This window comes from Anas platyrhynchos, chromosome 1 (genome assembly GCF_047663525.1).
Source record: "Anas platyrhynchos isolate ZD024472 breed Pekin duck chromosome 1, IASCAAS_PekinDuck_T2T, whole genome shotgun sequence".
In the NCBI taxonomy this organism is placed as follows: Eukaryota; Metazoa; Chordata; class Aves; order Anseriformes; family Anatidae; genus Anas; species Anas platyrhynchos.
This window is the reverse complement of record NC_092587.1, coordinates 126,127,847-126,139,156: the sequence shown is the minus strand read 5'-3', so window position 1 is coordinate 126,139,156 and position 11,310 is coordinate 126,127,847.

The window sequence follows — 11,310 nt, the reverse complement described above, 5'->3', positions numbered from 1 at the left end:
TCTGTACTATAGTCCTGCACTCTAGACTTTGGGCAGGAGAAGATCTGAAGTGGTGACCTGAGGGGGTGGCTGCCAACATCCAGGGATTCAGTCTGCTCTTGCTTTCTCTTAAAAGGGTTAAAGCCCTCACAGCAGTGCTCCCTATCTCTACCCTTGTCATAGCTGCCACTACTCACTGCTGTGTTCCTTGCTTTCTGGTAGCAGTTCCCTCCACAGTCCCTAAAGCTAGATTTTCTGCTACCAGTTTAAGAACTGCTCCGTTGCCCAGGGACGCAGCCAAACAAAGCAGCTAAATTAGTTTAACACAATTTGATTTTGGCAGACTCACAATGGTTATTCCTTATCACCTTGCTACTGATTAGTCAGTGAAAAAATGAGTACTTAAGTGGCTGTTTCAATATTTTTATACATTTAAATCATTCTTCTTTTGTTCTTTTGCTTGTTCGTCCTACAGATTTCATAGATCAAAGGCCTCATTTTGGTATTTTACATATCTGGTAGTACATGCACTGTTTGCAATGAACTGTTGTGCCACGTCCTAAATTTGGGTGCATTCTTGAAACCTAGAGATTTGGATGAGAAACCCAAAATCTGCCAGAAGTTTCAGGCTAGTTCTCAGTTAAGAAAAGTACTCTGCATCTGCTGCTGTTTCTTAGATTTTACCAAGAGAAAGGAGAGATATCATAAGCATCCATTTTGCATGCAAGACTTGCAGCTTTCTGGAGCTCTAGAGATATTCCAGAGCTTATTCCTCAGGAGATTCAAAGCAGCAGGCTGCAGATGCTCTGTATATGCTTCCTAGGGATGTTATAGCAGATAAATTACATCTCACCTGTGCGTCTGATAAAGTGATCTAACCAATTTTACTTCAGCACTCATGTCAGACAAATCTGTGCTAATGCATACAGCTTGTGTATGTTTATTTTCTAAGTGTACACCTTCACATGATCAGTAATTTGTTCAGGAAGCATTCATGTTACTGGCTGAACAGTTACATCATAACTATTCCTTTACATCATAATCACCCTTTGTTAAATGCCTGATATAATGTAATTACAGTAATAATGGTAAGTGAGCCTCAGGATGTTGAGCTCTGAGACAGTCCTGGAACAGTGCAGTTTGGCAGTGATTGCCTTTACTCCAGCCCACAATTAAGTCAATTACAATTACATTTTACATCAGTTTCTGTTTAGCAATCATCACAACATGTACTGCTGCTACCCTTTGGAGATAAAAAGCAAAATACAAAGTACAACCAAAGCTCTGCCATCACCAAGCCTCAACATCATCTTGCTTTACTGCTCCTGTGTTTGCTTACAAGCCTTAACACCCTCAAAGAAACCCCCTCCTAATGTCATGACAAGAATGTTACCCTGTTGCCCAAACAACCTATTTTTTTGTTAGAAGGCCCTGGGCATTCGGTTTTGCACATCCACCCACTAGACAACTACTCTGATGTACCCGGGAACAGGGACACCAGATACAAGCACAGTCCTTTGCATTATTAACACCCTGCCCATCAAATCCAGACCACACAGGTACTGCTTGTTTGGGGTCTGTGGGGAATGTGTCAAGACACATTTTGCCCAGCTGGCAATACAATTAGTTTCTATTAACTGTGTGTCTTCTAATTTCTTAGCTAATTAGGTAGAAGCACCTGCAGTGCATATAAGCTAACAGTGATTTACAGGGCAAGAGCCGTTTCAGTCAGTGTGTGCCCTACCTAACAATTCCAAAGGAAGCTTTTAGTGCCTTTACTTCTACAGAGAGGGGTTAGTTTCTTTGCCCATCCCTATGGAGCAAGTTCACAGTGCTCCATTCTTTACAAGTGGGCAACAGGAAAAGGTTTGTCCTGGCAGTTTGAATCAAAGCTGACTACCAGAGTGCTCTTCACAACACGTCCCTGCAAAATGCTCCATCAGGTTTTCACTTTCTCAGAGATGCAGTTGAGTCACCTAGACAAAGCCAGGTAATACTGTGAAGTGTTCGGGAGCTGTTGGCTTTGTTTTCCTTCACTCCTGTCCCAGTGCTTACATATGGTACGTGGAGGAACCTCACCAGCTTTGATACCTCTCTGATCTCATTAAATCACAGAGAAGCGATCACCTGAGTAAAAAGATGTCACTTTTTCAATCACTTTTCAGAACAATCTTACAATCAAAGCAATCTTACAGAGAACTGGTTTGAAAATGGGATTTCAATTTTGCACACAGTGAGCAAGTTGAAAAGAACTGCCTTCTAAATTGGAGTGAAAAGCACTTAAGCACTTTCAGGGAACAGTAATTCTGAAAAGGTGACCTGGGCAAATGTTAAATAGCTTTAGATTTCAGCATGATGACAAAAATCAGGAAATGAATATTTAGCTTTATTTGAAGGTGAGGCAGTAGTGCATAGGATCCCTTGTGCAGATCTCCTTACCTTCTCTGTCACTCACTGTGGACCACAAGCAAACTTCATCAGTGGACAGCACTGTTGAATTGAGGTAACATCATTGACCACGAGCAGCAGGTAGGAAGCAGCTTGCTGCACTCCTCTCGGTCAGGCAAACGCTGTGGTCTTCATCGTGCTTCATGAAATAAAACTCAGCGTGGTTAGTAAAGGGTGGGTGTCACCACCAACAAACAGGACTAAAGCCTTCAGAGGAACCAGGCTTTTTCTAAGCCATAGTACACACATCGAATGGGAAAACGTGAGCTTTAGGCAGCAGTACTGCTCAGGGATGGATTTATGCATTTGAAAGCAAAACGGCAGCAGATGGCAGCAGTGCCGTTCCACATCCCGGCTCTGTAGGGTCCCCAAAGCTGTCACACCGGACAGATACCTGCTGCCACCTGGCCGTGCTCCTGCAGCTGGGAACGGAGCCAGCAGCTCTGCAGTCGGCGTGCCAAATCCCCCCCCTGTGCTTTGCCAGCAGCAGGCTCCCATTTCAAGCATCTCCACAGGCAGCAGCCTGTTGGTCAGCATTCCTCACTGGAAGTGTCCAAATAGGCCCTTCATATATCCTGGGCATTTAGATAGACTTCTGGACAGAAACAGACAAAGTAGCTGCCATCCCCACCTCTCTCTCCAGTGTGAACATGACAGAAGCAATCCTATAAAGAATGGAGTGCCGGGACAGAAGCCTTTTTTTACCTTCCTGTTTAAGAGAAAGTGTTTCAGGGTCCTGACATGCCTCTTAAAAATCCCTGATGGATCTTGCAGTCCAGCCTGATGGCAGTAATAGGAAATACCGATCAAATAATAGGTAACATTTTTGGTTTTTCAGTGGTAACTGTTGCTTTAGGTTCTTTGTGTAATGCTATCCATTGCCAACTGGGAAGTTTGCGGAATATTTTCATAAGCCATGTACTTATGAAAAAATATATATATATATATGTAATGAAGTTATACTTCCTATAGCTGCTTTCTATCTCTTGGACATTTACTACCAAAATGTTTTCAGGAATGAGACTGAACTTCTACCTTCTCCCCAAGGCCAGAAGGTCTATGACAACTTGTACCTGGAGAAAAGGAACTGAGTCCTGATGTAAGCCTTTCCCAAGGATTATACATGCTTTGAAGTCACATCTGACTCTTAAGTTCCAGTCTTCCTCCCATCCTGGCTCATTGAACATTATTGTGCTACATGATCAGATTTTACTGCCTGCAAGAACTAAAAGTGACAGAATTAGACCTTGAGTATTTGGTCTTGCCTCACTCATGCCAGTCCCAATCCCCAGTGGCTGATTTGTCTATGCACACCACTCCCATCCCATAGCTGGGAGCAGGAGATCTCTCTGCTCACCCCAGTAGCTGAAGCTAGGATCGCACTTGCTCCAGTAGCTGACACCATAGGCTGGGGGCACCCACACCCATGGTCTGACCAGCTTTACTTTACACACAACCAGCCCTTTCATGCTATTTTCTAGCCGTACCCCCCAACACACTTTGTTCCTCCTGCTCCTACTGTGGGTTTACTGAGCTCTGCAATTTCTGCACCCTCCGAGGGTGGGCCCCTTGGTTCACAATCTTATCAGTTGCAAGGTTCATCCTTCCTGGAAGTGGTACTTGTAGCTTGTTAGCCCACCAATTAGTGTGGCTGGGAGGTTTGTTTCTCATGATTGTCTTCCAGCTTAGAAATCCTCCATCAGATGACCCTGCTGGAATAAACACTCCTACATTGTCACATGCTCTCATAAATGTGACTGACCAGACTTGGTTGCATCACTGCCTCCCTTTTGTTATTATCCCAGAGAGGTGCTGGGGTTTGGCAAGATGTTAGGTGAGAAAACAGAGACCTTACTGTCTGGCTTGGATCACAAGACCTGGGTTCAGGTGTCATTGGACTGATGTTCTCCTGCAGACAGAAGAACTTGCAGGTAAATCTACCAGTAGGAGCCTGTTCTCAGGTAGGACTGAGCAGATAACAAGGGTAAGGATTTCCAAAAGCAGAGGGGGGAAAAAAAAAAAAAAAAAGTATTTAAGGCATTCGAGGAAATAGGCCCATCTGCAAAACTGTAGGCTAGCTTCTTTAACCAGCTCAAGCACGGTTTTCATTAGCCATGGCCAACATTCAAACAAATTGCAGAAAAGCTCCATGGCTTAGCACAACTGATCTAGACCAGGAGGTTCTTGAGAGATGTTTTATTCTTCCCTTCACAAGCTTCCTAATATTGATGGTCTCTTTTCACTTATAAAGAAGATTGTAGGATTGCTCTTTGCTTTCCATATAGTCACAGCATTTCAGTCTGTGACTTGTCACCACAGTCCTGAAACTGCTCCAGCTCAACTGCTGCCAAAGCCAGCTTCAAGCCAGCTCTTGAACTTCCACACCTGCTTTCTGGCATTGCAGTGCAGCAAAGCTCCTAGCAATACACACAGCACTCCACCCTGGCAATAGCTCGGCAGTTTACTGAAGCCCTCCAGCCTTAATCAGCCCTTGAGATGCCTGACTCTCAAAGCCAAAACAAATAACAGGCACTCCTCTTGATAATTTTTGGAATTTTTCATAAGCATTGTTCTAGCAATAAGTAATCCTTCCTAGTTTTAATTGCTCGTCGATCATACTTTTAGTCCTTATCTCTTGTTCTCCTTATAATTTCTCTATTTTTTTTTTCTCCTTATAATCTCGCCTATAATTCTTTGTCATGAAAGAAAGAAGGAAAGAAAGAAAGATATCAATCCTACAATAACTTCATCAGAAAAATCCTGTAAACATCCAGAAGTGCTAATGCCCCAGCTGGTACAAATTTTAGCCCTGATTACCATCTGCTGCAGGAAATAGTATGGGCAATATTGACCTATTTGCTGAGGTATTTTTGTTTGTCCTAAGATTTACTGCTTTTTTTTTTTTTTTTCATACAGCTCTTTAAATGTTTTATTGCGTGCTGATGAACACAGTAAGTATTTTCTTCCAGGCTACTGGCAAATAATTGGATTGTTAACAGAAGCAGAGGTGGCAAGCAGGAATGTGTTCCTTAGCTGCTCCCTGTTGCTGTGTGCCTTGCCAACACAAATGTGCAGCTAAAAGCCTTGGGTGCTAGAGGGGGCAACAGGTCAGAGGGATTGCAAAGGAACCTAGCCGTGGTGCTAAAATATAAATGTGTCTGCAAATATAGTGTTCGTGTAGGTACAGCCTGGAGCTTGGGGTATTACTGCAAGTAGGTGAAATTAAACATCCCCACGTGTGTTGTTTTGCTGAGCTCAAGCAATGCTGCATAGCGGAGCATATGGGAAGGCTTGAATAAGGTATTGCTGGAAACTGACCGTTGCTTTATTGGTATTGTTGTAGTTGTAAAAGTATATGATGCTTTTGGAGAGTGAAAGTGTAGTTTCATAACACAAATATAATGAGTCTGCAGCTGTTCTGGCATAGCAAAGCATGTGTTTCTGGAGAAGAGGGTCTAAGGCTACGTCTTGGTTTTGGCTGGGAGAGAGCTAATTTTCTTCCTAGTAGCTGGTAACACACCAATGTTGTCGCTGAGAGGTGTTTGCACAGCCAAGGATGCCAGCTTCTCTCACTGCCTTGCCAGCAAGGAGGCTGGGAATGCACCAGGAACTGGGGGGGGGACACAGCCAGGACAGCTGGCCCAAACTGGCCAAGGAGATGTCCCACACCACGTGGTGTCATGCTTAGCAATGAAACTGGGGGGGAATTGGCTGAGGGGCTGCCATCACTTGGGGACTGGCTGAGCATCATTTGGTCAGTGGTGAGCAACTGCATTGTGCATCAATTGCTACTTCCTTTGCTTATTCTTCTTGCTTTTTTTTTTTTTTTTATCCTTTTCTTTCCTTATTTTTCCTTATTAAACTGTCCTTATCTCAATCTGTAATTTCTTACACTTTTCAATTTACTCCCCCATCCCACTGTGTGTGGGGGGGGGGGGGTTGGGGGGGGGGGTAGTGGGTTTACGTGGCAAGGTTTTGGTAGCAGGGGGCCATAGGGGTGGTTTCTGCAGAAAGATCTAGAAGCCGCCCCATGTTTGGGAAGGGCCCCATTGTTTTCCAGAGCTGAGCCAATAAGCGATGTTGTTTTGCGCATCTGTGAGAGCATATTTGAGAGAGAGGAAAAAAAATGCTGCGCCACACAGCAGCTGGGAGAGTGCGAGCAGTGAGAAACGGTCTTGCAGGTGCCAAGGTCAGTGCAGAAGGAGGGGGAGAGGTGCTCCAGGCACCGGAGCAGAAGTCCCCTGCGGCCTGTGGTGAGGCCCATGGTGAAGCAGGATGTCCCCCTGCAGCCCATGGAGTACCACGGTGGAGCAGGGTTCCACGCTGCAGCCCGTGGAGGAGACCACGGTGGAGCAGGTGGCCCTGCACCGATGGAGGCTGCCGCCTGTGGACGACCCCTGCCGGAGCAGATTCCAGGTCGGACCTGTAGCCCGTGGAGAGGAGACCACGCAGGAGCAGGTGACCTGGCAGGAGCTGCTGCCTGTAGGGGAGCCAGGTTGGAGCAGTTTTCTCCTGAGGGATGGACCCCGTGGTACGGACCCATATCTGGAGCAGTTCTGGAAGAGCTGCTGCCTGTGGGAAGCCCACGCCGGATCAGTTCGTCAAGGACTGCATCCCGTGGGTGGGACCCCACAGCACAGGGGACGAGAGTGACCGAGAAGGAGCGGCAGAGAAGAAGTGCTGTAGACTGACCATAACCCCCATTCCCCCGTTCCCCTGCGCCGCTCGGGGGGAGGAGGTGGAAGAGGGTGGATGGGGGGGAGGTGCTTTTGGTTTCTTTCCTTTGTTTCTCACTTCTTTAACTTGTTAGTAATGAGCAATAAATCTTACTATCTTCTTATGCCGAGGCTGTTTTGCCCGTTACAATAATTATTGCATGATTTTCTCGTCCTTATCTCAACCATTGAGCCCCTTTCACATATTTTCTCCCCATTCCTCTTTGAGGAGGGGGAGTGAGAGAGCGGCTGTGGTGGAGCTCGGCTGCCCACTCGAGCAGAACCATGACGGGGGGGGGGGGGGGGGGGAAGGTCAAATGCTGTTCAGCTGTCTCATGGGTTAAACAACAGCAGGCTAGCACAAATTTATTTCACTCCTCACAAACGTAGAAGATGAAGGATACTCCAACATGCTGTAATCACGTAGCTTTTTAGTTGGTATTGTCATTAATACCCACAGGCTATAAACCTTTATGCTGCATTTGTGAGGCCTCAGCACCGGGGTCTGTCAGATCTGTTCTATCTGAAATTTCTATGGTCTGCCTGTAGACTGCCTACTTGGTTAAGCTATGACAACTGTTTCTGTAATTGACTGGGCATCTATATCTAGTTTGTTTTACTTTTGTTTATTTTGGCATGGTACAACCATGGTTTTACACAAAAAGCAATAACAAATAGTAAAATGTGATATCTGCAACTCCAAAACAGTGATGCAATGTAGGGAAATACAACCAGCAGAGGACTCGAGAAGTAAAGAAATGGACTGTGATATCAAGGAGTGCAGGTGCAGGATGGTAAGAGATGGGACATGGGCTTGGCACTGGAAACCCAACTCACTCATGGTCAGTTAAAAAAATAAATAACACAAAAACTTTCAGAGCTGGAGCTGGACATAACTGGCTGTAGGTGAAGTAAATAGAACAAGGAAATGCTATTTCACATGTGTAAATGGTACCATATATTGTGAATTCAGATGTAACCTGGAACTACATACCAACGAAGAAAGAGAAAGGTGTAAATATGTGCTAGCGAGCATAGAAATGACCATAAGTATAAGGAGGAAGAGAGGGAGTAAAAGAAAAAATGAGGGGAGGATGAAGCCATCAACATGGACATCATATTGTACCCCACCCCTAGTGAAAGACTCCATGTGCTGACAACTCACTGTAATATCCCAACACCAGGATGATTTATTAGCAGTCTAGACTTTTCTTCACTCCTCTCCCAAGTGCAGTGTAGATGGGGTGGTCTGCAACCATTTCTGTCCAAGTTCTTATATTTGTTCTGCAAGGATCACCAGCATGGTCACAGGTTTCCCAGTATTTTTAAGTGTGTGGATCATACAGAAACAGCAAACGGGCTTACAGAGCTTTGCATGCAACTATAGCTTCAGCAAGGCCTGGACAGGCTGTAGAGTTTGGCAGAGAGGAATCTGATGAGGTTCAACGTAGAGTCTTGAGCAAATGCAGAGTCCTGCACCTGGGGAGGAATAACTGCATGTATCAGTACAGGTTGGGGGCTGACCCACTGGAAAGCAGCTCTGAGGAAAAGGACCTGAGTGGATGACAGGTGGGCCATGAGCCAGCAGTGTGCCCTGGGGGCCGAGAAGGCCAATGGCATCCTGGGGTACATTAAAAGAAGCATGGCCAGCAGGTCAAGGGAGGTGATCCTCTGCCTCTACTCTGCCCTCGTCAGGCCTCACCTGGAGTATTGTGTCCAGTTCTGGGCTCTCCAGTACAAAACAAGACAGGGATCTCCTGGAAAGAGTCCGGCAGAGGGCCACAAAGATGATACGGGGCCTGAAGCATCTTCCCCATGAGGAAAGGCTGAGAGACCTGGGTCTGTTCAGCCTGGAGAAGAGAAGACAGATGTGATGTGATCGTTTATAAATATCTAAAGTGCAGGAGGTAAATGGATGGAGCCAGGCTCTTTTCAGTGGTGTGCAGCAACAGGACAGGGAACAATGGCTAAAAGCTGGGTCACAGGAAGCTCCACACAAATATGTTGTAAGAACTTCTTCATGGTGAGGGTGTCGGAGCACTGGAACAGGCTGCCCAGGGAGGTTGTGGAGTCTCCTTCTCTGGAGATATTCAAGACCAGCCTGGACACTTTCCTGCTCAACCTACTGTAGGGAACCTGCTTTTAGCAGGGGGGTTGGACTCAGTGATCTCCAGATGTCCCTTGCAACCCCTATGGCTTGGTGTGCTGACTCATCTACCCTACATTTGTGTGAAGAGTGACTTGATTGCCTCAGGGTTTTTTCTAAGAAGCAATCTGGAAGCAATGTTGTGGAAAATGAGCTCCAGAAAGCATGACACAGAAACACAGGGAGGAGAGAGGAGGCTGCTCCCAAAATGACATGGCCAATACTTGCCCAGAGCTCTGCTTTGCATAAAAGCACTACTGCCTATCAGGAGAGCCAGGATCCATGCTCACTCTGTCACGCCCCTGCACACAAATTACAGGGCTTTCCTCCAATAGCAGCAGCATCTTAGTGATGCTGCAAGGCAAAAAGCAAACTCCCTCACTTCTTCTTTCAACTGTAGTCAAAGGGAAAGGCAATGAGAAATGTCTGAGGAGTCAAAGAGAGCAGAGAAAGAAAAAGTGCAGAGTGAGCCCTAAAATCAGAGCCTTCTGGGGCTGCAAAACTCAAGCCCTGGTTCAGAAGAGAATTCTTCTGCACAGTCCTAATTAAAGTCTCCTTGTTCCCAGAATAACACCCCTGCCTGCTGAGTTGAGTTGTTTCCCTACATTCAGACATGATGGCACACAGTGGACTCTCTTAGAGCGAACCTTACAGCCTTCATTTGTGCTCTGTGCAGTCGTCTTGGGAAACAAACCACAGCTTTGTTCAGTGCCTTTCAAGAGACCGCCCCTGCTCACAGAAAAGCTCTGCAAACATTGGGATGCTTTGACTTTTACTTGTATAAATATATCAGCTTCCCAGCCAGAGCCCCATCGCCTCTCTGGGTTCAGCATCTGTGGCTGATCTCCCACAGATGCTCACCACCCTGGCATCTGCGACCCAGGGGACCTTATTTTGTTGGATATTCATTATCTGTTAAAAACCAACTTCTGCAACCAGCCATTAAATCCCAGCCTAGGGACAGGATCCCCACTGCCAGTACTCAGTGCATCTACAGGGGCGTTTACTCAGCAAGTTAAAGCCAGAACAGGAAATAACTTCTTGCTGAACTTGTTTCTGTAGCTGACGTGTTCAAAGCAAAGCCTCACGCTGAAGGAATGGGAAGTAGGCATTCTCTTCCCGTTTAAAGACACATGACTCCTCACAAGTCTTTCCTTTGCTATTGAAGGCACCAGTGGTAATTAGCTTGCAGTTGGCCAGTATCGAACACCAAGGAATCTAGCATTTATTGTTGATACTGCTTTCTCCTGACATGGAGGATCAGGCTTTTAACCCCCTTCACGCAGTGTTCTTTGTTATCACATACAGGAACACACAAGTATATTACAGCCAGGCATGCCAGCTTTACAGCAGATAACTCAGTCTGACAGGCAGGGCTGGGGAGCAGAGTCACCCAAGGGCTGGCATAGCTGATGGTCCTGCTCGGGTGGACCTGTGTTCTTCTGTCCCTGGGACCACAGAGCCCATCTGTTTTTCATCGTGGTTTGCCAGCTCACCTAGGCCATGCCTGCCTCCCTTGGCATACACCAACAGGAGCGGGTGTGTGTGTCAAAGTACTCTTTGCACAGTCCATGGGAAGGAGGAGGAGGTTGCTTCATATGATCTTGTTTGCTCTCAAGGACCATGTACCTGCAAGTGGCTGTGGTATATGAGGTATGGTCTTGGAGCACATCTGCTGGCTTTCTCTAGCTCCAAAGCAATCCAGAAAGGATGCTCCAAGTCTCCTCTGTGACATGAGGCAAAATGCAATAGCTGGGGACAACCCTGAGATTTGCTTCAAAAGCATGTAATGGAGATGAAGTAAAATGCACCCTTAGACAAAACAGCACTGCCTCCGCAAGCCACATTACTGCAAGAGACTTGGAGGGAAAGACAGAAAAAGTGAGTTCTTATTGTCTCTAGGTAAAGCAATACAGGCAAGGCTTTTAGCATTGAACTTTTGTCCATTTCCAGTCCATGCAATTGCTGACCAAGCCAGGCCCTCTTCTACTCTGAGGGATCTCCAGCTGTTGATGATTTCAA